The sequence below is a fragment of the Giraffa tippelskirchi genome, chromosome 6 (genome assembly GCF_054371585.1).
Source record: "Giraffa tippelskirchi isolate mGirTip1 chromosome 6, T2T-mGirTip1v1.2.pri, whole genome shotgun sequence".
In the NCBI taxonomy this organism is placed as follows: Eukaryota; Metazoa; Chordata; class Mammalia; order Artiodactyla; family Giraffidae; genus Giraffa; species Giraffa tippelskirchi.
In genome coordinates this window covers 118,260,418-118,286,077 of record NC_137280.1, presented here as the reverse complement: position 1 = coordinate 118,286,077, position 25,660 = coordinate 118,260,418, and the positions used below count along the sequence as shown (strand labels likewise).

General features: G+C 45.8%; 1 protein-coding gene across 12 annotated transcripts in view; it reads left to right on the top strand.

Moving 5' to 3' along the window:
- The window catches only part of FSTL4 (follistatin like 4), a 695,167-nt gene that overhangs the window by 519,030 nt on the left and 150,477 nt on the right, over positions 1-25,660 (top strand). The window contains exon 2 of one of the 12 annotated variants that reach the window (XM_081502835.1): positions 13,469-13,630. The exons of the other annotated variants lie outside the window; for them this stretch is intronic. The gene's annotated coding sequence lies outside the window, so the exon portion shown is untranslated. The remainder of the gene's footprint in view (positions 1-13,468; positions 13,631-25,660) is intronic. 12 annotated transcript variants of the gene reach the window in all.

Here is a 25,660-nt window from a genome sequence, read left to right as displayed (position 1 = left end):
AGAAAGCATTTGGTCTTTTGGTCATTTTTTGACTTTTTTCTTTATATCAAACTGCATGAGTTGTTTGTGGTTTTTGGAAATTAATCCCTTGTCGAGTACTTCGTTTGCAAATATTTTCTCCCATTCTGAGGGTTGTTCGTGGTTTTCTTGACTGGGCAAAAACTTTTAAGTTTAATTAGGTCCCATTTGTTTGTATTTGTTTTTATTTTCATTAGGAAGTGGGTCAAAAAAGATCTTGCTGCGATTTATGTCAGAGTGTTCTGCCTGTGTTTTCCTGTAAGAGTTTTATAGTGTTCAAGTCTTACATTTAGGTCTTTAATCCATTTTGAGTTTATTTTGGTGTGTGGTGTTAGGGAGTGTTCTCATTTCATTCTTTTACATATAACTGTCCAGTTTTCCCAACACTGCTTATTGAAGAGACTGTCTTTTCTCCGTTGTATAGTCCTGCCTCCTTTTGTCTGGAGAAGGAAATGGCAAGCCACTCCAGTATTCTTGCCTGGAGAATCCCAGGGACAGAGGAGCCTTGATGGGCTGCCATCCATGGGGTCGCACAGAGTCAGACATGACTGAAGCGACTTAGTAGCAGCAGCCTCCTTTGTCAAAGATTAGGTGTTCATGTGTGCATGGGTTTGTCTCCAGACTTTCTATCCAGTGATCCATAGTTCTGTTTTTGTGCCAGTACCAAAATGTTTTGATGACTGTAACTTTGTAGTACAGTCTGAACTCAGGGAGCCTCATTCCTCTAACTCCATTTTTCTTTCTCAGGATTGCTTTGGCTATTCAGAATCTTTACATTTCCATACAAATTGTACAATTTTTTGCTCTACTGTGAAAAATGCCGTGGTCATTTGACAGGGATTGCATTGAATCTGTAGATTGGGAGATTGGGACTGACATAAACCCACTATCATATATAAAATAGATAAATAATAAGAACCTACTGTATAGCACAGGGAACTCTACTCAATACTCTGTAATGTCCTATATGGGATAATAATCTAAAAAAAGAGTGGATATATGTATACCTATAGTTGATTCACTTTAGTGTACAGCAGAAATTAACACAACATTGTAAATCAACTATACTCTAATAAATTTTTTTTTTTAAGTATTTGACAGCCTCTTGGACCTCCTCATGGCTCTCTGGGTACATTTTCCAAGCCTCAGAAATGTCAGGGAACTTTTGGCAGGGGCGGGAGGCAAAAGAAGGTAATTAGGAGCTAAAGCAGGAAACCCTGAAAGAGAGGCCTTGAGCTTCGGCCAAGGTGAATGAGTGGAATGCTGTGGGGGGCTCTGCAGATTCTCGGGCAGAAAACAGTGAAATGGGTCTCATGGAGACAGAACACAGCTGCTGGAGAAAAGGAGAAATGTGAACTCAAGTAGGGGCACAGGACCCCCTAGAGAGCCTGCTGCTTGCTGTAAAAGGAACAGCAGGTGACAGAAAAGAGGATGCTTCTTAATTAGAATAGCAAATAAATATGAAGAATTAGTGTAATTTACCATAATGTCTCAAGATAACAGATAAAGGGTCAGAGGTCAGGTGCTCCCATTCCTGGCATGGTGTTCTTCTAGACACAGTGCTTTTCATCTAGTTAATAAAAATCTCTGGAAAGAAGCCAGCACTGCATAGTTGGTATGTGAACCCCTCCTTGGAAAATTTATTAGAGCAAGAAGAGGTCAGGAGTCATGTTTCAGACTTGGTCTCAGTTGGAAGGGCCCAGAAAAAAAAAGTTAATCGGATGTTCTTCTTACTCTGGGTCATTTAACTCACTTCTAAAATTGGCTTCTTGCTCAGAGCAGAATTTTGAGGCTTATAAACTCCAGGGAGAGAAGAAAGTTAATACACAGTTGTGTTATTGTGATTGAACCATTTTATTCTCAAAGATTTAATTCCCCAAATTTTGCTTTAGGAAAAAAAAACTGCTACACACAGTAAGATGGCAATTAAACTCCCTGTGTGCAGGAGTATTAACTCACGGTGATAACTGGGAACATGACAGAGAATGGGACATGCCAGCTCAGAAGAGATGAGTCTTTGCAATTACTCTGGAAGTTTATTTATTGTTTTTGAAGGGTAAATGCATTGCTGCTCTTAACTGTCTGAAATTAAAGTGAATTTTGAAAACATAGCCTCTTCTTTGAGCTTATTTTTATTTTTACTGAGCATAATTGGATGATGTAAAGAGAAGTTTACTTTTTAAAATGTGTCATCTCTTATTTCCCTCAAGCTGTAATCACATCAATAGGAACTTTCTATGGGGATTGTATTGCCTTGTCTAGTTTCATTTTCCAGTCTATCAAACTTAGTGAATTTAAAGGTTGTCCATGAAGAATAAATGCTGGTTTATTGCAAAAACATTTTATTGCCTGAAAAACAAACTCTAAGAGACACTAATAATAACGTTTATGTTTTTTCACTTCAGATGGAAAGTGAGAATATTTTCAGATTTAGATTCTATAAAATGGTCATTGGACCACAGCACATTTTCATGCATTAAGGTCAGATCATGGAGCCAGCTTTGACTTAAACAATCGGTTCTTCCTTTCTCACCATAAAACAGGTTTTAAAAGATCAGAGAACAGTTAGATGCAGGTAGGGAGGAAATCACCCAAAGTCCTTGTTCACAGTTGGGAAAAAAAAAAAAACAAAAACGCCAGGAGAGTATTGTTCTTGGACTGTGTGATGCAGTTAGATGATTGGCAGTGGAGGAGTGGGGGCCAGGGGTGTTGCCCTCAAGCATCTGTATATGGTAGAAGGGGAAGCCCCAAGCCTCATCCACTAATGGAGCACTGCAAGAAATCTGCTCTGCTTGGAACCACCTTGTGGCTGGTTGTGGGATTTAGAAAGGAGTGGGCCTAGGGGCCTGGAGGCAGGCTGGACCTCTGGGCACAGGACTTTGCTCTGTCCAGGGAGTTTTGAATCTAGGACCCAGGAGAGTCAGGGAAAGTGCCTGACCCTCTACACCTGCGCCACCCTCTCCAGTTCTTCTGGAATACTCCCAGGAGGGATGCTGAGACCACGTCCAGCAGAGCAACAGAGAAAGAGGGTTTCAGATAAGTTTTTGTCAAGACAAAGAATAGTAAAGAAATGCTATTAAAAGCAGAAGAGGACAGGGAGAGGGCAGACTTTAGTTCCTTACATTTGTGCATGCTCTGCTCAGTTGCTCAGTCATGTCTGACTCTTTGCAACTCAGTGGACTGTAGCCCCCAGGCTCCTCTGTCCATGGGATTTTCTAGACAAGAATTACTGGAGTGGGTTGCCAATTCCTTTTCTAGGGAATCTTCCCAACCCAGGGATCGAAGCTGCAACTCCTGTGTCTCCCGCAATGGCAGGCAGACTCTAGTGCCACCTGAAAAGCCCCGACTTATAATGCACTCTAAATCTATAAGAATCAAAACACTAATATTAACATTAAGAAGGGGCCAATTTGGAAATTTTGACAGATGCATCACACCTGCATAACTTCTATGAGTGAAGATATGAAACATTATCATCACCCCAAAAAGTACACCCATGGTCCTTTCTCAGTCTGTTGCCTCACCTACCAAGGCAATTGCTAGCCTGATTTCTATCATTACAGATTAGTTTTGACAGTTCTAAAACTTCTACCAAGTGTAATCATATAGTATGTTCTCTCTGGCATCTGACTTCTTTTACTCAGCTGGGTATTTTTTTTTAATATTTATTTATTTGGCTCTGTTGGGTCTTAGTTGCAGCCTGTGGCATCCTTTGTGGTGGCACATGGGTTCTCTAGCTGTGGTGCTCAGGTCAGGCCAAACCCGGAGAAGAGATGAAACCCTAGCTGGAAAGGCATCATCACCTGAGTGAACTTGGGGTGTCTACGCATGGCCTCAGGGGTCATGGGGAGAGAGCTTGGGCCCCTCCTCCTCCCAACAGTGCCCTTTCATGGTGGGGCCTCCTTTGCTATCAGAGTCCAAACTCTCCTGTTTGATCCTTTGAGAAAGTGACATGTGAAGCATAATTTCTCTAATGAGACTTTTTGAGTTAGTGTTGGAGCTGACAGGTTGAGTTGGGCAGTGTGGGAGGCAGAGGGATGCTCATTCCCAAAGGTACCCCACCCTAATCTGTGTGACTAAAACCTGTGACTGTGCTCCTCACATGGCAATGGGAACTTTGCAGGTGTGAAAAAGTGAAGGCTGTTGCAATGGGGAGGCTATGCAGGCAAGCCCAATGGTCCTTGCAAACAGAAGAGGAAGGTGGAAGCACTGACACCTTAATTTTAGCCCAGTGAGAACCATCCTGGACTTCTGACCTCCAGTTCTGTCCGATAATAAATCTGTATTGTTTTAAGTCACTAAGTCCATGGCAGTCTGTTCAGGCAGCCACAGATGACTGCATTTGCCCTGAGAGAGAAGGACCAAGGGAGAGCAGCGGGAGAGGTCACGCCCCAGGGGAGATGTGGGAGAACCCTGGCTGGTCAGGTGGGTCCAGGCCAGCTGCACGCTTCACCAGGCGGAGCTGACACCACGGTCAGCTAACTGCTCATCCTGGGCAGAGCTGGCCCTGCGTTGGCTCTCCACCACTTGTCGCCAGCCGTGGGGAGGGGCTGGAGAAGACAAGGCAGACATGTTCTCAGGAAGGGCCTGGGATGAGGCTGACCCCAGAACACTCTTCCTTTGGGGGCTTCAGTGTGGGTGTCTCAGAGCCCAAGTCACCTGCTCCTGCCTCGTGCTGGGGAAGGAGGGTTGTAGAGAGTGAGACTAGAGGAGGCAAACCTTCAGAACTGAATCAGGCAAGAAACCTCGTGAAGGCAGCTGAGCCTGTGAAGCCTGTGGGAGGCAATGAGACAATGAGAGAGCACTGGAGTAGGCTGGAGGGTTAGGATTGGGGGGGGCGGGATGCGGTTCTTACCGTTAGGTCATCTGGGAAGGCAAGGGAGAAGTTCATTTTTGCTTAACAAAGATGATGTCAGACAGAGCTTAAAGCTGTCGCTGAAATCAGCCCCTTCTAAACTGCATTTTATAAAATGGCGACAACCCAAACACAGCTAGAAAGTGGTTCCCTGGCTCCCAACCGGGTCCATGGACCTATTTTACTTCTTGCCGGTTGGTTCTTTGTATGATTACTCATCGGCATATCCTGGGAGTGGGCACTAGGGATCCATCCAGGAGAGAGGCGAGAACACCCAGTCTGGAGGAGACAGACAGCAACAGGACTTTCTGACAGGGGAGGGGTAGGGATACAGGACCGCACAGACTGGAAGGAAGTAAAAACTACCCAAACCATCACGTTTGCTCTTCTTAGCCCTGAGCTGAGGCTACAGTGCCAGTCTCAAATGCTCTTTCCTCCCGTACCTAACAGCGGTCTGATGTGGACCCCTGGCCAGCGTCTTGCCAGTTTCTACCTGAAGGTTGCCTTCTGGTCCCCATGCATTCTAACTCCACACTCAGGCCGCCTGAGCTCTCGGACTCCAGGACCGATGCAGCTTTAGATGGTCTCTGTGCACCTTCTTGCCCTGGACCATAAAACGGACCTGAAATTTAAAAGGGAGATAAGTGTCCCTTTATTCGTTTAGATGTGAGCGAGTGCACTTTGGGATAGACTGTGCCAGACCAGGAGCTGTGTGATGTGGTCTGAGGGTCTCGTTTGCACGCCCAGCATCCTCATCAGAGTCCTGGAGGAAGCTTCAGGGGGGCTCTTTTTTAAAAGACCACATAGGCTCGAGGTTCCCAGTGAGGCAGGCCAGAGGCAGATGTAGAGCAGCCTGGGACCATGACAGTGGGCTCTTTCCTGCTTTTTTGGTTTAAGTTTCTAGTCTCCTGGCATCCCCTGCAGCTGCTACCTACAGAGTGGTTTGTAGTCTCCTGCATTTCCACCTGGAGAAGGTTGAGGAGTCCCCTGAAATTTGCTGAGAGGCCTCCAACTTGTCCTCTCTGGTCTGGCCTCTCCCCACAGGTCAGCCCCTAGCCTGGGCCACCCAGACTCACCGTGCCATGCTGCTTTCTCTCAGTGCACCCTCCACATACCTCTTCCACGTGGCCCTCCAGACATCATCCCCAAATCCAGGTTCAGCTCCAACCTGGGAACAACCAAAGCACCCAGAGCTGGCGATGTCCCAGCTGTGTCCGCGGGGTCTGGCACAAAATAGACATGTGGTATGCATTTGTGATTGAATTTATGGTAAATAAGAATTTGCAACATAAATAACATACCCCCATATATCTACTTTTCAAGACTATCTCTTTTTTTCATTTTTAATAAACTTTTTATTTAGGAATAAATTTTTGAATTTTTATTGGAGCATAGTTGATTTATAATACTGTGTTAGTTTCAGGTGTACAGCAATGTGAATCAGTTATACATACACATATATCCACTCTTTTTTTAGATTTTTTCCCCATATAGGCCATTACAGAGTTACTGAGTAAAGTTTCCTATGCTATACAGCAGGTTCTTATTAGTTATCTGTTTTATGATGGCTCATACAGTAAAGAATCTGCCTGCAATGCGAAAGAGCCAGGTTCGATTCCTGGTTTAGGAAGATCTCCTGGAAAAGGAAATGGCAACCCACTCCAATATTCTTGCCTGGAGAATCCCATGGACAGAGGAGCCTGGCAAGGTTCAGTCCATGGGATCACGAAGAGTTGGACACGACTGAGCAACTAACAGTATATATAGTAGTGTATATGTGTCAATCCCGATCTCCCAATTTATCCCTCTCCCCTTTTGCTCCTGGTAACCATAAGTTTGTTTTCTACATCTGTAATTCCATTTCTCTTTTGTAGAAAAGTTCATTTGTACACATTTTTTATATTCCACATATAATTGATATCATATGATGTTTGTCTGACTTAGTATGATCTCAGTCCATCCATGGCACTACAAATGGCATTGTTTCATTCTTTTTTTATAGCTGAGTAATATTCCATGGTATATATGTACCATACCTTCTTTATCCATTCCTCTGTTGATGGACATTTAGGTTGCTTCCATGTCTTGGTTATTGTAAACAGTGCTGCAGTGAATATTGGGTGCATATGTCTTTTTGAATTATGGTTTTCTCCAGATATATGCCCAGGAGTGGGATTGCTGGATCATATAGGAGTTCTATATATAGTTTTTTTGGAACCTCCATGCTGTTCTCCATAATGGTTGTATCAATTTACATTTCCACCCACAGCGTAGGACGGTTCCCTTTTCTCACACCCTCTCCAGCATTTATTGTTTGTAGAATTTTTGATAATGGCCATGCTAACTGGTATAAGATGACACCTCATTGTCATTTTGATTTGAATTTCTCATAATTAGTGATGTTGAGCATCTTTTCATGTGCTTTTTGGCCTTCTGTATGTCTTCTTTGGAGAAATGATAATTTAGATCTTCCACCCTTTTTTTAAATTAGGTTGTTTGTTTTTTTGATATTGAGCTGCATGAGTTTTTGTTTATTTTAGAGATTAATCCCTTGTTGGTCACTTCACTTGCAAATATTTTCTCCCATTCTGAAGGTTGTCTTTTCATTTTGTTTATGGTTTCCTTTGCTGTGCAAGAACTTTTAAGTTTAATTAGATCCCATTTGTTTATTTTTGTTTTTATTTTCACTACCCTAGGAGGTAGATGAAAAAAGAACTTGCTGCAATTATGTCAAAGAGTGTTCTATCCATGTGTTCCTCTAAGAGTTTTATAGTACCTGGCCTTACATTTAGGTCTTTAGACCATTTGAGTTTATTTTTGTGGATGGTTTTAGGGAGTATTCTCATTCTATTCTTTTACATGTAGCTGTCCAGTTTTCCTAGCACCACTTATTGAAGAGACTGTCTTTCCTCCATTGTATATTCTTGCCTCCTTTGTCATAGATTAAGTGACCAAAGGTGCATGGGTTTATCTCTAGACTTTCTATCCTGTTCCATTGATCTATATTTCTGTTTTTGAGTCAGTACCAAAATGTTTTGATAAGTGTATCTTTGTAGTATAGTCTGAAGTCAGGGAGCCTGATTCCTCCAGGTCCGTCTTCCTTTCTCAAGATTGCTTTGGCTATTTGGAGTCATTTGTGTTTCCATTCAAACTGTACGATTTTTTGTTCAAATTCTGTGGGGAAAAATGCCGTTGGTGATTAGATAGCAATTGCATTGAATCTCTGGATTGCTTTGGATGGTAGTCATTTTCAACAAGGTTATCTTTTAATCATGAAGACTTCTTTTAGCAGGACCCCCTGAGCTCTTGGCTGCAGAGAGGATTTAGGTAGAGTCATACTTGGCCTCCATGACCCTGAAGGCCCCTGGGGACCCCCTGGCTCCCTTGCCTCTGTGAAAGGCCTTGAGAGTCTTCCTCTTAAAAGATAAAATGCCACCCAGGAGGCCTGGACATTGCCCTCGGTGACCGTCAGACAGTCCCCGACACCTCCTCCCACAGACCAGGCCACAGCCACTGGTGTCAGTTTCAAGCCCCAGGAGTACAAGCGGGACCTCAGACCAGCATGGAAAGGAAATGCTGAGTCTGAAATAAGGGATTAGAAACCCCTTCTTGGCCATTAAAACTTAAATAGCTGAAGGATTTGATCTGGGATCTTCTATTACAACTAAATTTGGTATTGTTACTGCTGGCTGTCAGCTTCCACTGGAGTCTGGCTTGCCTCCTGAGCCTGAAGAAAGATTCAGTCACATTCAGTTTAGTTCCATGCTAAATGTCGCATATTTGTTTTCTCTCTTCGAAACTTGATAAGCCATCTGGGAATATCTGTGAACTAGACTGCTGAGGTGTCTAGAGCCCTGTTCCCTCAACTATTTTGGATAAACATCTAGCAGAGGCTGCTACCACCTGTGACTGGTATTCTGTATTTCCAGTCTTTTCACATGTAAGCTACGTACTAACAGCTGCTCAGGACCAGTAAAGTCTACATCACAGCCGGAGCCTGACTGCTGCTAACCGTGGGGCTTCCTAAATTCAATTAGCAGTGGACAGAGTCCACAGTTGGCATGACAGGAGCCAGCAGGTACCAGGCAGGCGTGAGGCCCATAGCAGCGTGGGTGGTGCCATTTCCCACACCTGCACAGGCACGCGCACTGCTGCCATCACTTGGCTGCCGTCAGTCTGTTCATTTGGTGGAAACGTAGTGCTCCTGGGACTGTAGGTCAGGTGTAAGGGACGTGAGATCTGTAGGGGACACAGCCATGACCTTTGGATTACAAGACTGTCACAAAGCCATCAGCTAGAGGGCGGGTGCCATGCCCACTTAGTTATACTAATACCTACAGGTGGTCCCATTGATTACTGCCCAGTGCCCAGCTGGTAGCTGGCCTGCTCTCTGCAGCTTCATCTGGGGATGTAGCAGGGATGAGTCTAGTCTGTGTATGAGTTTATGTGGTCTCACTAAGAAGGTAAAAATGAATCCATACCCAGTAGTAATGGACAAGGCCAGAGGCTGAGTGACCACAGGGCTGCTGTGGGGCAGAAGGCAGAAAGACCTGGGCCAGATCACCAAGGGTCTCTATGACATCCTCCCCATCTCACAGCTTCCATGCATACTCAGCCAGGAGGGCTGAGCTGGGAAATCACCACATCTCCTCTACAAATCTCCATCCTGCTCCACGCACGTTCACGGGGACCCTTTTAGGGAACCTCCGATCACGTTCCCATTTCACCAGCAGGGTCATTTGGAACTGGCTTATCGGTGTGTGTTGTTTTAGCTCCTTCTTTCTTTCCACCCTGGTAAGAGCTGCCCATCACTCTGGGGTGGCATTACAAACTTTCCATACTTTGTTTTATTTTGCTCTATTTTCCAGATATCAATTCTCTCAATCCTGAGGATAGTCCTGCATAACAGGAGTTATTTTGCAGATGGGCAAACTAAGGTTCTGAGAGGATATGTGAGCTGCCTGAGGCCACGCAGTGGGAGCAGAGCCCAGACCAGCCCCAGCCCCATAAGCCTGTACACAGTGCAGAATGGCAGGGCCCCCTGTTCTCTAAAGCCCACCCCTTGTTCCTCTGCTCCTATCGGTCATAGCTCTGGCTTTGATTCATCCTCAGCAGGGGAGGTAACAAGGGAAACAGTGTCCCCTGCCCTGCCCAGCATGTTTGGGGCTCCTGTTGCCTCTGGAAAGAACTGAATTCTAGCAGTCTGGTGACAGCTGAGGCCAGCAAAGTCCCAGCAGACAGCATGCTTCTTCCTGCTTCTGAAGTTGTTTCAGGTGTGTGTGGGTGTGTGTGTGCACACACACATGCACGTTCCACTCCTCATAGTCTCCACTGTAATACTGTCAGGAGGCAACTTTCCAAAGAAAGCCTTCTAGGAAGCGTTAACCTGTCATACTGTGGCTCCAGCTGCCCCCACCCCCATCTATCAGGTATTGGCCCTTCAAGGTGTCTGTGCAGCACTTACATTCTCACTCCACGTTGTTGCCATCCGAGAAAGGATGCCCCACACACCCTCCCACCAAACCCCAGGGAGGCCGGAGCACAGCCTTGCCTCCTTTTGGATGTGGAAGGGACCCCTCATGTACCCTTCAGGCTGGGGAGGCAGTCTGGCTCCAGCCCACCTGCAGATGTTTGTTTTCTCTTCTGCAGATGGGTTGTTTGTTTGTCACCATTATCTCCAGAGTCACCAAAAATTATCTCCAGAGTAGAAAAAAAAAGAAAATTCAAGAGAAGTTTCCAGCTCCTCCTCCCATGGACCAGAGTGCACTTCTTGGCTTGGCTGTGAATAGCATTTATAAAGCCTAATAACATTAACACCAAACATTGAGCTAACTGAAATATATTTCTACTGGGAGGAAGGGTATACAGAATGGTGATTTTCTATAGTGAGGATGGGGGAAGAATTATGCAAAAAACAGCTAAATTCTCATCTTTCATACTGGATAGTTAATGGATAATGCCTAACACTAAAAAAAAAAAAAAAAAAGCATGTTTTTTAGGTTAATTCCAAAATAACCAAGTAAAAATGCTAAAAGGGATTGCCTCTAGGAAAGGGAAATGAAAGAAAGGGACAAAGGCTTGCTGTTTTCATAAGATGCCTTAAGAAACTATTGGGCTCTTTAAATTATAGACTTATGCAACATGTTTTAAATGTAACTTTTTAAAGTATATTAAATATTTAAAGATATAAGAAAGATTAGATCATCCTGAAAGAACTAAATACTCTAAAAAGAGCCAAATGGAGCTAGTAGAAAAAAAATGTAATTGCCGTTATGTCTAAGGATTTAAAATATAGTTTAGACAGCTGAAGAGAGAATTAATGACTTGGAAAACAGCTGAAGAAATAACCCAAAATGCAGCATGAAGAGATAAGGAAAATTGGAAACAACAGCTAAGATATGAATGACAGAATAAGACGATCCAATACACATCTCGTAAGAGTTACAGAAGGTGAAAACAATGAGAATGAAAGAAAAGCAATGTGTGAAGATAATGGCAGGGGGTTTTACAGGATTGAATAAACAATTTAATCTTCAGATTGAGAAAGTACAGCAAGTTCCAGGCAAGATAATAAAAGTAGATCCAAGATTAAACAAATAATAATAAAACTGTAGACCACCAGAGACAATGAGAAAAAGAGCAGCCAGAGATCAAAAAGCTGTATTATCTACAAAGGAGAAATGCTTAGCCTGGCAGAAGACAACAGCAGATGGTAGAGCACAGTGTAATAATACTAGAAACTGCAAGATAGCCTTGGAGATTGGGAGTGGAAATGCAGTGAGTGGAGGTGGAGAGATCTGTGTCCAGTTCCCTTTGCTCACCAAAATAAAAAATTTACACAGGACAGGCAACTGATAGCTGCCTGCAAATATCTTCTCCCCACCTCCCTCTTCAGTAACAAATCTCAAAGTTACGGACACATTGGCATTCAGACAAAAGACTATGTTCCCAGCCTTCCTCATCACTCAATTGGCCTTGCAAATAAGTTCTGCCCGACGGGATGAAGCAGAAAGGCTATGTGAGATTTCCAGAAAGCTGATTACAGTAGAGGGGTTGTGGCCTCCCCTTCGCCCACATTGCTGCCAGGAAGGATGATATTTTGGCTGAGGCTCTAGCTTGATCTGGAACCATGAAGCCGAGGGTCACACCAAGGAGACAGGGGAGGGTGAACTGGGATGACTCCAGATCTGTGACAAGCTAGTGGACACACCAACCCAGCTCTGAATTTCCTACCTCTGAATTCTTTTACATGAAAAAGATGAATGACAAAAACTTGTTTCAGTCATCATTTGGGGGTTCCAATCACAACAGATTTAATCTTTTTTAAAAATGTTATTGAAAAAAACAAGGGTTAGGGTTAGTTGATTTCCAGTGGTGTGTTAGTTTCTGCTATAGCAAGTTTAATCTTAACTGATGCTGAAGAAATTCTTTTTAAAAAACTTTTTCTTTAATATTTATTTAGCTGTACCAGGTCTTAGTTGTGGCACATGGGATCTTTAGTTGCAGCATGTGGGATCTAGTCTCCTGACTAGGGATTGAACCCAGGCCCTCTGCATTGAGAACATGGTCTTAGCCACTGGACCACCAGGGAAGTCCCCTGCTGGTGAAGAGCTTTTGACTGCAGAAATGAAAACAGGAATCCAAACCTTGGGAGAAACCTTGAGAAAGAAGGGTGCAGGGGAGAACCAAGGGAGGTGGTCAAGCCTGAGAGCCTGGGCCTGGAGGGAAGATCCTCCTGTGTTGACAGAGCATGCGCCCTTCCTGCAACAGTGAGTCCTCACTGGGCAGGAGGCCAAGACAGGCTGACCATGGCTCAGCACAGCCACGCTGTCCTCCAGGGATTATACTTCAGTGCTTCCAATAACTGTCACCCTTGGGAGATATGTGACACTCTCTCCAAGGATGAACAAAGATACAGCCCACCCCTTAAAGTGGGTCTTTTGTGGTATGACCACTCAGCTGGCATCGCAGCCTTACTGTTCAGAGTGCTGAGCTGGGCTCTTAGAGCTGGGCTCTTAGTTTCTTTGGTGCAGCAAGCTTGTGTCCTGTCAGTCAGGGGTTTCTGTACTATTGGAAGCTCCTCAGAGAGCTGGGGCCACAGGGAAGAGGAGGAACACAGAGAAACCCATATGCATGTGTGTGTGCATACATGCACAACACATGCATGTACATACACACAGGCTTCCAAGAGGAGGAGCAAACTTGCACTCAATTTTCTGGCAGTTAGAAGAGCAGTTTCTTTCCCCCTCGGGACTGCCCAGTACTTCTCTCTGGGCTTGTGATTCTCACACAAAGGTAGGCTCTACACCCCAGCCTTTCTTCTGCAAAGAGGAGTGAAGTTGTCACAAGATGCGTTTCATAACTGGCCTGTGAACTTGAGAGAACTCTTCTGAGTTTTCAGTGAATATGATTACAAACCCCACAAGCCCTTGCGGCCTGGCTTTAACAGGCAGTTATTGAAAAGATGATGATGACTTAGATGTCTTAATTAGCCTGCTTGCAGGAGTTCCCTGGTTCCGCTTGTTTAAGTGAGTTGATTTCAAAGCCAGCGTGTCGTTGTTAGCAACCATAATAAGAGCCACGTTTCTCGGGCAGTTTCTCTGTGGCAGGCTCCGTGCTAAGGACTTTGCATATATCATCTCGCTTAATCCTCAGGACCACCCAGTGAGGTCAGCCCTGTTACTTGTCCCCACTTTTCAGAGGAAGACACTGATCAGCTAGTTCCCTCCACAAGGAAGTGGAGGAGGCAGACCGTGGGTAAGTTCAGATCTGTTGGACTTGAAAGTCATGGGAAGTAAGGTGGGGACCCCCAGCTGACAGGGTCCTGCTCCTGCCCACAGACTCACTCTCAGGGACACCCCCACAGCCCTCTACCCTCCAGCTCCCACTCCCAGCTAGACCCAGGACCTGTCTAATCTAGCAGACTTGCAGCCCCTCTCCCACGTCACAGGCCTCCTATCTTCTGGGACCCCCACCAGCCTTTATGGGGTTTTGATAATCTCCTCCCAGGAAAGGGGCCATAAGACACCAGCCCCCTCTAAAAGAGGGACCGAGACACAGCCTTTCTGGTCTCAGGGCCCTGTCCTTCTCTCCTCTTCTCTCCTCTCCTCTCCCAGTCCGGTGACTCGATCTCTTCCCAGGAGGGAAAACGAGCCCTTGGATTCCCACATATCCTCCCCAGCTCAGATGCTTATGCTCCACATTTTATGAACTCCATAGTTTTCTTTCTTGCTATTAAAAGTCAAGCTTTTAGAGCTTTAGAAATAAATTATTTTTCAGAAAGCCTGTCTTCTGCAAATTGAAAGCCTTAGTTTCCAGAAAATTGTCTCCGCTAAGAGCCAAGAATTTGACACCTTTGTGCTCTGTGCTCCAATCCCTCCCCGGAGGCCTTAACGCTCAGCCTTGGGTCTAGTTTTAATGGTGAAAGAACATAGGGGAAAAAATAATTTGCTGAAAATGAAAAAGCACCAGCTATCATTTTGAAAGACTGTCCTCCTCCCCCGGCCATGACTTTGGGTAAAACCCAGCCTTGGGCTCCTTGTTCTTGAGGGAGGAGTTGAACTTGCTGGTCTCCCCATCCTTACTGGCTATGACACCCCATGATTCCTGCATTTCAGCAGGAATTCCAGCTGGGGCCCTTTCCAAGGCAAAGAAGGGTCTCTCTCCTCCGCAATTTGAGGCATTTGGGGAAATTTGGGATCAGTTGGAGCCTCCCACGCTGCGTGAACAAGATTAGGCCCAAGACAAATGGTCTTGCCAGAAATGAGAAGCCGGCCGTCTCTATCTGCAGGAATGTAGAATTGGGGTTGTTATGAGCCTGATTTGTGAACTTGAATGAGGGCTTCTAGAAAGCTATTTGTAAAATTCATTGCTGTCTCTAGCTGCAGCTAACACATTCCATCTTCCATCTTCATACTTGGTAATTTCACGTTTCATGCATTCATAGAATAGAGTGCAGTGTGGGAGGTGGGGTGTAGGGAGGGGGTGGGACAATGGGGTGGGCATGGGGCGAGTGCCACTGGGCAGAGAACCACAGATGCCACTGAATGGGAATTCAACTACCGGACGCTTCCTATTAGCTCCCACTGTCTAGCACCAGGGACTGCCCTTGCCTGCTTTCTTCTGAGAAATCCTCAGACCTGGCTAGAATTTTGCCCCCATTTTCAGAGTTTTGAAAGCCAAGGGAACTTTGCAGCTGAACGCTGGTGTGCACCTCTGCCCTCCTCTGCCTATCTCGATGTGTCCTCTGTTTGCCGGCCTGGTAGGGGACAGGCCTTCTGAAGGGGTTTAGGTCCTGTGAGCAGGACATGTTGGGAAGAGCCTTGGAGCGCTGGTCCAGCTGGAGCTGGGCCCCAGGGGAGGAACAGGAAAGATTTGAGACCAGCAAAGAGGAACTGGAAAGTTTGACCAGGCTCACTGAAGCCTCACACACGTTGAGGGACTTGAAGACACCTTAGATCCTTCTGGAACAAGGTTTTCTCTGTCCAACAGCCATTACACTGCTGGGGGCATCTAGGGCAACTTTCTGGATCAAAGTGTACTTTTAACCTAGAAATGAAATTAGTGGAGAAAATTAACTTCCCAAGCTATTCTTTTATGCCCTTAGAGGAATTTGACTAATACACTCACTGCCAAGCCTCAGTTTGCTTATTTGTAAGATGACCTGTTTATAAGTGGCTGTTTATAAATGGCTCAAGCTGATGCTCTGCTTGCCTCCCAAGGCGAATGTGATCCTTAGTAACTCAATGCATGAACAGGTTTTAGGGCATTCACGTGACCACGGGGGTTATTTTCAGTAGCTGCTAGTCCATGATAAAGCCATCCAGGCCCTCTTTTGTTTCCTGCATTAGCTCTTAGGTCCAAAAGGTACTGCTCGTTGGTGGCAGGAAGTTCCTGGGACCATGGCTCAGGAGTGTCACAACAGAGATAAACATCTGCAGGGTTTGTCCCTGTGGGGTAGGGGGCCGGCTGCTCTGTATGTGTTTTGGCCTCTTGATGGCTGGTTCTCTCCAGGAACACAGGGCCTTTGAGCAAAGGGCAGGGTCAGGCTTAGTGCTCTAGGAGGCCGGTGGGAGGCCCACCTGGGACTTAGCCGCTCTGAGTCAGGACGACTGCAGGTGATGGTGCCACTGCCGACTTTAGTGAGAGCTCTGACCTGGGCCATCAGAGCAAGCCCCGCTGTGTGCTGTGTGATGCGTATGTTTGCCCTCTTGTGTTTGAAGAACCAGAAGTCCCCATGGGGTGGATAAGACCCAACTCTGAAGCCCAGAGTCTGTTTGTAAGTGGCTCATGGGAGGGATAAGTCTTCCTCAGGAACTCTTTACTAACCAGCCCACCTACCTCCCCAGCCATGTTATCATGGAGGCTTTGTTGTGTAACTATACATCTCAAAAGAAGGCCATTTCTGCCCAAGCTCAGATCTGAAGATCATATTGAATATAATTCTCTACACTATGAATTTATAAAACACACAGCATGGAGGTGATAAGGTGAGGGCAGTTGGTAGTGACTGTAGGTTTTTGGAATCTACAGTCTATTCTGTTGGCCTCGAACAAACGTAGAAGCAGTGCTGGAAAAAGCAAGGCTCTGGGGCTGCCGAGAACTTCTGGCTCTGCCACATCCCACATGTGTGAACTTGAGCAGGTGTCGTACAGTCTTTGAGTTTTTCCTCGCCTCTAAAGTGGAAAGATAGAGTGGTTTGGGGAATTTAATAAGAAAAATGGAAATAAATCAGTTACAAAACATCTGGCTCAGAATAGGCCCTTGATGAACTGTAAGAACTTTTTTGTTTGGTTTTGCTTTTATTAGTTGATAATTGTCTTATTCAAAGTCCTCTTGAGGGCTAAGAAAAGGAAACTACATGGGACAGATCTGATCTCAAGGAATTGAAAGTCCAGGAGAACTGGGCAGGACAGCTTGTCTGTGCATCCTGAAATGAGTCACTGTGTCCCCGCCCCCCCGCCTCTCCCTCTCCCTCCCCCCTCTCCTCCCCCTCCCCTTTTCCCTTCCCCCTCCCCCCCACACACCCCATTATGCACAGAGTTCACAGTCAGCCCTCCCAGGGCAAGCTACACAACCACAGAGGAAACTAGTGTCAGCCGTGTGCACTAATCAAGCTAATCACATACAGATGACTGAGACAAGCAGGGTCATGAGACATTTAGAGAAAATGAACAGCATAAAAGAGAAGAACCAAGATGAACGACAACAGAAAACCCCACAACTAACCCTGGAGGATATGGAACAAAAGAAAATTTTTTTTAGTCTAGTAAAAACCCTTAGACTTGAGTATATGTTTTTCATTAAATAAGAAAGAACTGTTATGAGAAAGAAGAGCAAGAAATATTTCTTGGAAATTATAAATACAGTTGCTAAAGTTAGAAATTCAATAGGATTTAAAGGAAGAGTTGAGGAAGTGTCCTGTAATATGGGCTAAAAACATAAGAGTAGAAAAGGTGAGATAAAAACTGAGTGATATGGACGATCAATCTAGGGGAACCAATATCCATCTGCTCAAACAAGTTGACTTAGGGAAAACCAAGAAATCCAAGAGGAGGAAATGATCAAGGGAGTAACAGAAGAACATTCCTCAGAGCTGAGTTAAAACACCTTCAGATGGAAAGACCAAATTTGAACTGAGAAATGGGGAAGTGAAAAAGATCCACAAATGCGTGTTCTATTGAGATTTCAGAACATCAAGGACAAAGAGAAGATTGTAAAAGCTTCCAGAGAGAAAAGATGTGTTATCGACAAAGAGTCAGGAGATCACTGTTACCAGATAGGAGTTATCAACTCTAGAAGGCAGTGGGGCAGTTGCCTTCAAATGTCTGAGGGAAACAACTTTTACCTGGAATCTTGAACCAAATAAAGACATTTTCAGACACGCAAGGACACAGAAAATTATCTCCTTTCTTAATTTAGAAAAAAGGGGGACAGTGAGAGAGACAGTGTAATCCACTAAAGCAGAAAAGGTGTTTAATAAGAAGAGCTGGTCCAAGAAACAGCAGAACTAAACCAGATGTGTAGTGAAAGGGGCCCCACCATGACAGGTAGGGTAGCTGTGTAAGGAACCTGGGAGATGATCCAGTCAGGTGAGAAGAAGAAGTCAGAAGGTTCTGAGAAGAAAGTCTGAAGAACAAAGCAGATTCCATCTCATAGAAATCAGATTAAGGTGCTCTAAACCTCCATGATGAGAAAATAAATTTTTTAAATACATTTTTAAAGCAGTTAAAAATTCTGGGAAAAACAAATTGCTAAACAAGAAAGACACGGTCCCATATTAAGCAAACTAAAATATGTCACATTTTGAGTAACTGAAGGAAGGTAAAGACGCAGAACTATTTGACTGAGGCCTGAAACAGCCTCCTTCAAACAGCACAGTGGAGTCAGGGAAACTGCCAACTTCTCCATAGGGAGGGTCACTGTGTCTTTCTGCTGAGGGTGATGGACCAGAACGTTCTTAATGCTCTTTATTCATTTTCACTTTTAGATGCAATGAACAGAAACTGGCTCTTAGTACATACAGTTACAGAATGCAACAAGGTAAAGATGAATGTTGTAGATCATTGAAATCAGAAGTAACACAGAAGGATCCAGGGTTGGATTTCTTCTACAGTGAAGGGGCAAGAAAAACTGCCTAATTGATCTTTTTTGTTTTGTTTTGTTTTTGTGAGTTAAGTTTTATTCAGGATCTTCCTGAGACCTGTAGCATGGGAGACAGCCATTCACTCAGTTAGCTCTAAGGAAATTGCTCAAAGAAGTAGGCGAGAAGCCAGTTAATAATTTTTGACTGGGAAATACATGCAGTCAAGCACCGCATCTTGAGAAAAAGAGTATTGCTGATCACAAAAAACGGACATCTCAAGTCAATGATTTTAGTCCTTTTCTATGTATGGGAAGAGGTGAGAATCTGATTCATTGAGATTCTTACCGAGGTGTGCATCTATCTACCTAAGGGCCTGTTCATCCAAAGCACACAGTGCCTCACCCTGTTTTCCAACCTGATTTCCCCTCAGGGTATGCTGTCCATGGGTCACTGAGACACAGACATGACTTAGCCCTTGTAGAACTGGGTGGTGAGCAAGGCTCTTTGTTATTTGTTCTCAAAACCCTGGACAAGAACTTTACCCTTGCACTTATTTAGTTTAGAGCTTGAAACAGTTTGTGCTGTATCAGACACAGCCTAGTTCTTTTCTAAGTGACTGAGCTTCTCAATCAGTGATTTAGCAGTTCTTGGGCTATAGCAGAAGACTGTGGATAATCCATCAACCTGCTAGCAGGCTAGACTGCCTAACTGATCTTAATGTGTTACAATTTAGGGTTTTGTTTTTATGGTGAGGGTATTTTGCTTTCGAAATTCTTTAAAAAGTGGTGCCATATAGATCATTTGAAGAGTTTCTACCCAACTCGCTGTCACCAGCTATCTCATGCTTTTAAGAATTTTCTGCATTTTCTATTCTGTGCCTTTTGCTGTATTTCTACTTATTTGCTGATCTCCAAAGATTTCCATTTTGAATTTCTCAATATATTTTCTCAGCTAAAAATGTCCATGTAGTCATGTGATGAAAAAGCCACTGTGTATGTGTATATCTAGAATTAGCATAGAGATGATTAAGACTGTTCAGTGTTGATCAATAATCATATTTGATTTGGGCTTCTTACTTTGCTTCCTCAACCATCCTGTACTTTGATATTTATTACCACCTACTGAGATTCTGGCCTTGACTAAATAGAAGTTGCTTGAAGAAAGTCACAATCCTAGTGATTGAATTCCAGTAGTGTTGCTCTTGGAATGACAATACAGAATTAGATCTTGCAGAGTAAATAGAAACCCAGTAAATGGGAACCACGCTGCTAATAAAAATGTCTCTTACTGCTTTGAACACAACAAAGCAAATATCACCAAATGCAGCCCCCAGTCATAAAAACTTTATGTCACAAGTTGAGGGTCAGAGTCCTCTTTCAAATGTGCTAAGCCGTTTGAGCAAAAAAGTGTATTTTTGACTCATGTGATTTTAGATCTGAGACTCTGAAACCCCAGGGTTCAGAAGGATGACACAGTGTTTGAAAATTTCCCTGTATTCCACATTCCATGTGAAGCTCCAGAGTTGCTCAGATGTTTCCAGGACAGAGAGGTGGCCCTGGGCCGACCTCCCAGGGAGCCCAGAATGTGGCTGGCCACGGGCTGTCTCTGCATCTGTGCTGAGCATCCGGGCCTCTGTCAGCACAGCCGGCAGCCCAGAGGAGAACTTCCACATCAGAGCCAGCCTCAGCCTTCTCTCTGTCCTCCTCACAGAAGGCTCAGAGGATGCGTCCAGAAACCCTCTTTTTCCAGAGTTACTAAGGAAATCTATGCCCTGCTTTACTTCTTGCTAATTAAAATGGATTTATCTAGGGCACGTGGCCCTCATTATAACACTTAATAATAACACACATGACAGGAGCATCCTTCATCCTGATGAGCTGGCAGGGGTGCTCCCAGGCCTGTTTCTCTCCATAAGGAAGGAAAACCCCCAACCCCACAGTCACTGTAATAAGCCCTGGGGTGTTCCATGGATGGTGGTAAGTGGATCCCCTTGCAGTAAAAAGATCCATGAGCAAATGGAAAAACAAGAGTCTTCCTGGAGACAGTTACGAAGGCACAACTCTGGGTGTCACGAATGTTGTTATCACCATGATGCAAACGTGCAACATAAAGGCAAAGAGCAAAAGGGACCATGCAGAATAGAGGTGGTCTTGCTATCGGAGGCTCAAGAATTACTGGTGGTTCTTTTTTTCTTTTTCAAAATTTTCTCAAAATGCCCATGAAAGAGAAACTTTTAGGGCTACCATTTAGTTATTTGCATTGTACAGAAGTTTGCCCCGTGCCTTGGGTTCTTCATCATTTTAAAACAAGCGAGCCACCTTGCAGGGAGGAGTGAGACTCATCCACACTTCCTGGGTCTCACCTCCTCTCCTCCTCTCTCCTGTTGTCAGCAAGGGGGGAACACCTCAATTACCTACAGATCCAGGCTCAGAGAAAAGAACACTTTTCTGTGTCAGAGATGGAGCTCTCCCAGGACATCCTCAGCTCAGGAGGGGGCTGAAATCAGCCACACATGCAGATCTCCAAGGACCTGCTGAGGCGGGTGCCCATGAAGTAACAGATCTGGGCAGCTCTGGGGCCCCGTCAGCTGCCCCAGTCCCTGCCCCAGAGGAGCCGCCATGCCTAATGTCCCATCTGTTCCTCCTGCTCCTGGTGTCAAGGCTGTAGGAGAACCACCCATCCTCTTCCCACCCCACCAGACCAGGGTGCACACATGTCCTCTCTGTATCACTGGTTCTCGCATCCTATGTTTACACATGCGTCATGGAAGCACAGAGGCCCCGTGTGTCTGCAGCTCACCCGACCATCCAGAACAGTCCTCCCTGACGATCGTATGGTTCCTACGCGCTGGGGACACACTGAGACACGTGGCCCCTGCCAGAGCCGAAAGGCAGAAACTGACTCCAAATGTTGTTCCGTCCTCGGCTATTTGGGGTAAAAACGTAGTGAATGAGCAAGTCTACAGCTTGCCTCCTCACTGAAGTACTGGTTAGCGAAAGATGAACAATGCTGCTCATTCAGGGATGAATTACACAGGGTTTCCACAGTCTTCTTGCCAGTGTGCCTTACTCTACTGAAGACACAGTCATGTTTTCTCTGGTTCTGAGCTGTCTTTGCTCCTGCCACTTCCCTGCGCTCCATCTCCACCCCACCCCCTGACCCTCTCAGCCTCTCCTCAACGCCTCGTCCTGCCATTCTCTGGCCATGTGAGCACCCAGCAACTTCTGCCCTTCTATTCCATGCCCACTGCCCCCTGAGCTTCAAGTGTTGCTGCTTCAGCTTCTCCAGCCCCACCTTTCCTGGGGCGGTCCTTCCCGGCTCTCCTTCCTGTCCTCTTGTCTTCTGGTCCCAGCTCCCCTATCAACCCCACTGTGAGAGCACTGTGGGGGCTCCCAGAGCCAGAGATGAGGTGACTTGGGCCCTAAGGAGACCCATCAGGAAGCTGTGGGTGCCTGAGAAGCAGTGCTAGAGCAGGTACCAGGCCCTCTTACACACCTAGGGCAGGTAAGCTCACTCCTATGGGCCTGGGGGTGGGGGAAGGCATAGCTGACAATGCACTAGAGGCCTCAGATATGTTAATAATGTAGGTACTGTTACTGTTCTTGCTTCATGAATAGGGTTCAGAGAGGTGAAGTGACTTACCTGAGGTCACACAGCTTGTAAATGGCATACCCAGGATCCACACCTAGGCTTTCTTAGAGGAAGACTGCTTCACAATGGGCCTGAAAGGAGCAGGGCATGGGGGCAGTGGTCCAGAGGGGTGACAGGATCTGGAGTTTGTACAAAGGTTTTGGTAGCTGGATGTGCTTCATTTGTAGATAAGAAGAGGGAAGAAAGGAAGAAGTTTTCCTCTGTGAAAGGTCTCCATGACACTTTTCTCACCCCCTCCCTTCTCCTGCACACATGTGCATACACACGTTCACACAGAAGCTTGGCAGAGAGTCCTGGGACCACCAAACGAGGCTGGTGACCTTTCTTTGGTTGTGTTCTGGGAGTCCATGACCAAGCCTGCCTAATGTCCAGTAGGAAGCCAGCTCATGGTAAAGGATAGTCATCTTATAGTTATCTTGACCTTGGCTTAGATCTTAAGTTGTTGTTGTTCATTTGCTAAGTTGTGTCTGACCTTTGTGACCCCACAAACTGCAACATGCCAGGCTTCCCTGTCTTTCACTATCTCCTGGAGTTTGCTCAAACTCATGTTCATTGAGTCAGTGATCCTATCTAACCATCTTATCCTCTGTCTCTCCCTTCTCCTCTTGCCCTCAATCTTTCCCAGTATCAGAGTCTTTTCCAATAAGTTGGTTCTTCGCATCAGGTGGCCAAAGTATTGGAGCTTCAGTTTCAGCATCAGTCCTTCCAATGAATATTCAGGGTTGGTTTCCTTTAGGATTGACTAGTTTGATCCCCTTGCTGTCCAAAAGTTTCTCAAGAGTCTTCTCCAGCACAATTCGAAAGCATCAGTTCTTTGGTGCTCAGCTTTCTTTACAATCCAGCTGTCACATCCATATGTGACTACTGGGAAAACCATAGTTTTGACTATATGGACTATTTGTCAGCAAAGTGATGTCTCTGCTTTTTAATATGCTGTCTAGGTTTGTCATACCGTTTCTTCCAAGGAGCAAGCATCTTTTAATTTCATGACTGTTGTCACCATCTGCAGTGATTTTGGAGCTCAAGAAAATAAAATCTGCCACTGTTTCCACTTTTTCCAATCTATTTACCATGAAGTGATGGGACTGGATGCCATGATCTTAGTTTTTTGAATGTTGAGATTTAAGCCAGCTTTTTCACTGTCCTCTTTCACCTTCATCAAGAGGCTCTTTAGTTCCTCTTTGCTTTCTGCCATTAGAGTGGTAGCATCCACGTATTTGAGACTATTGATATTTCTCCTGGCAATCTTGATTCCAGCTTGTGATTGATCCAGCCTGGCATTTCTCATGATGTACTCTGAATAGAAATTAAATAAGCAGGGTGACAGTATACAGCCTTGACGTACTCCCTTCCTAATGCAGATATGATTGAGTTCCTGCACACATTTTCTACGTTTCCCTGTAGTACTTTAGGAGAGAGATGATGGCTGAAGTTGCCATCATCAGAGCTTGGCTGTCTCCCCCTGGCTGGGTGACAGAGACATAAGTGGGCTGGTGGTTCCCTGGGACAGTAACTTCAGAGGACCTTCGGGGATCACATACCTAGACTCAAGCAGTGGTTCAAGAGCCTGGCCATGCTTCCGTCTACCCAACGAGCCTTTGAAAACAGAGGCCTGGGCCCCATCAGGAGAGGGTTGGTAAGACTAAGACCCAAACAAGCCTTGCTCCCAGCTGCTCGGGGGCAACTGTACGTTTTTGTGGAATTATCTGAGTGAATTATTTTATTCCTGTTTTATGTCCCGAACAAACCCACATTATCACTTTATTAATGCATTTGCAATTACTGCCTAACAATTTCCAGTTCTGTGTGGTCTGTGATATGGGGATGCTTAATCAAATATCCGCATGATGGGCCTTTAAGTTCTCTGGGACCAGAAGCTTTTCCCATCAATTAAGCTTCAACAAAATGAGTTTTAGGCTCATCTGCAACTGTATTTTTATGTTTCTTTTATGGCTCCCCTGCCTTCCCCTGGTGTCTTTGGAGATACCAGAAAATGTGGTTTGGGGCTGAGGTATTTATTAGCAGTGTACGGAGAACAGGTTTATAATGGTCATTATGAAATATTAAAGTACCTGCTTTGAAGTAGAATAATTTATATTTCCATTACAGTCATTTCACGGGTGTCCTCTCCCACCCACTGCCAGTGCCACCAGGGAGAGGGGTGTCCATCCTGGGCCCTGTGGGCTCCTTGGGATCGAGGCCCTGGAGATGTTTCCTCTGTAAGGAGATTGAACTCATGGAAACTTCCATAGACCCCACACTCACCACACACCTGGAGGTCTTGGGAATCTGACCTATTACATGCAAAGAGGATTTCCCAGCCACCCAGGGTGCTCCTCCTTTGTGCCAGGTGAGGTGCCATCCAGGGCCACTGAGTCCAACAGCCCTGGGGACAGAGGTGGTCAGTCCCCTTGCACATATGAGGAATCGCAGCTCAGGGAGAGAAGAGCTAAATTCCAAGCAAGCAGGCGCTGCTCTGCTCACACACATGACCCAAGCAGGTGCGCACAGCGATGCGGGCACACCAGCCCTCCTGCCTGTCCTGTGAGCACGAGCACACCTGGGGGAAAGTATAAAGTGAAAGAGGGCCTGGAAGGGAGGGCTGTCCGGCCACTCTGACCCCAGTCCCCGTACTTTCAGACCCTGAGTGGAGCTCCCTCCCCCATCGGTGAAAGAGACAACAGATCCCAGGTGGCCCAGGCTGCCTCCTGGACATGGCCGGGGCGCCCCATGCTCGTGGCTAGATGTCACCACTCCTCGTTCCTCTTCTCCTGCCCCCACTCATGTGAAGGAGGTGGGTTTGACTGGAGGCAAGTTCCAAGTGGGGGGGAAGGAAGGCCTGTGAGCATGGAATATCCATGTTTAGCTAACCCACCAGCTCTTCTATGACATCCTGGGTCAGAAGGAAACTTAGAGGCCTTGTGTGTCTCAGTAGAAGGGACTCAGGACCAAAGTCACTTGCCTGTTTCATCTGGTCACTCCTTCATTTCTTTGGCGTGTGTTTGCTGAATGCTGATCACATGCCAGGGCCTCCACCGGTTCTCAGGCCATGACAGGAGGGGCATGATGGGCAAGCAGAGGAAGTGGAGGCTGTAAACGTCTGAAGGACGTGCCCGTAGAGGACTGAGGACACGTAGAGGAGCGTGAGCCTGGCCAGAGCAGGCAGGGCAGTGATATGCAGGGGAAGCCACATGCCAGCTAAGACCTAAAGGTGGTGAGGAGTTTGCCAAGATGGGACATGGTGTGGCTGTGGTGCCGTGAACCAAGGGTGATGCCAGGCTGGTGTGAGATACCGAAGGTGGCCCCGGGTCCCTGGAGCAGGTGTGTACATGGGAAGAAGTGAGGCTGGTGAAGGGGCCAGGCCAGTAGGGGAGGCCTCTTCAGGCCAAGGGGAGCAGCTTGGCTCTCCCCTGAGGACAGTGAGGGTCCTCAATGCTGAGTGGAGGGGGTTGGCCGGAGCAAGATTGGAGCCACTGGCTAACCAGGACAGAGTGGTCATCCAAGTCATGTTAGTGGTTTCCTTGAACCAGACTGGAGACAGAAGGAATGGG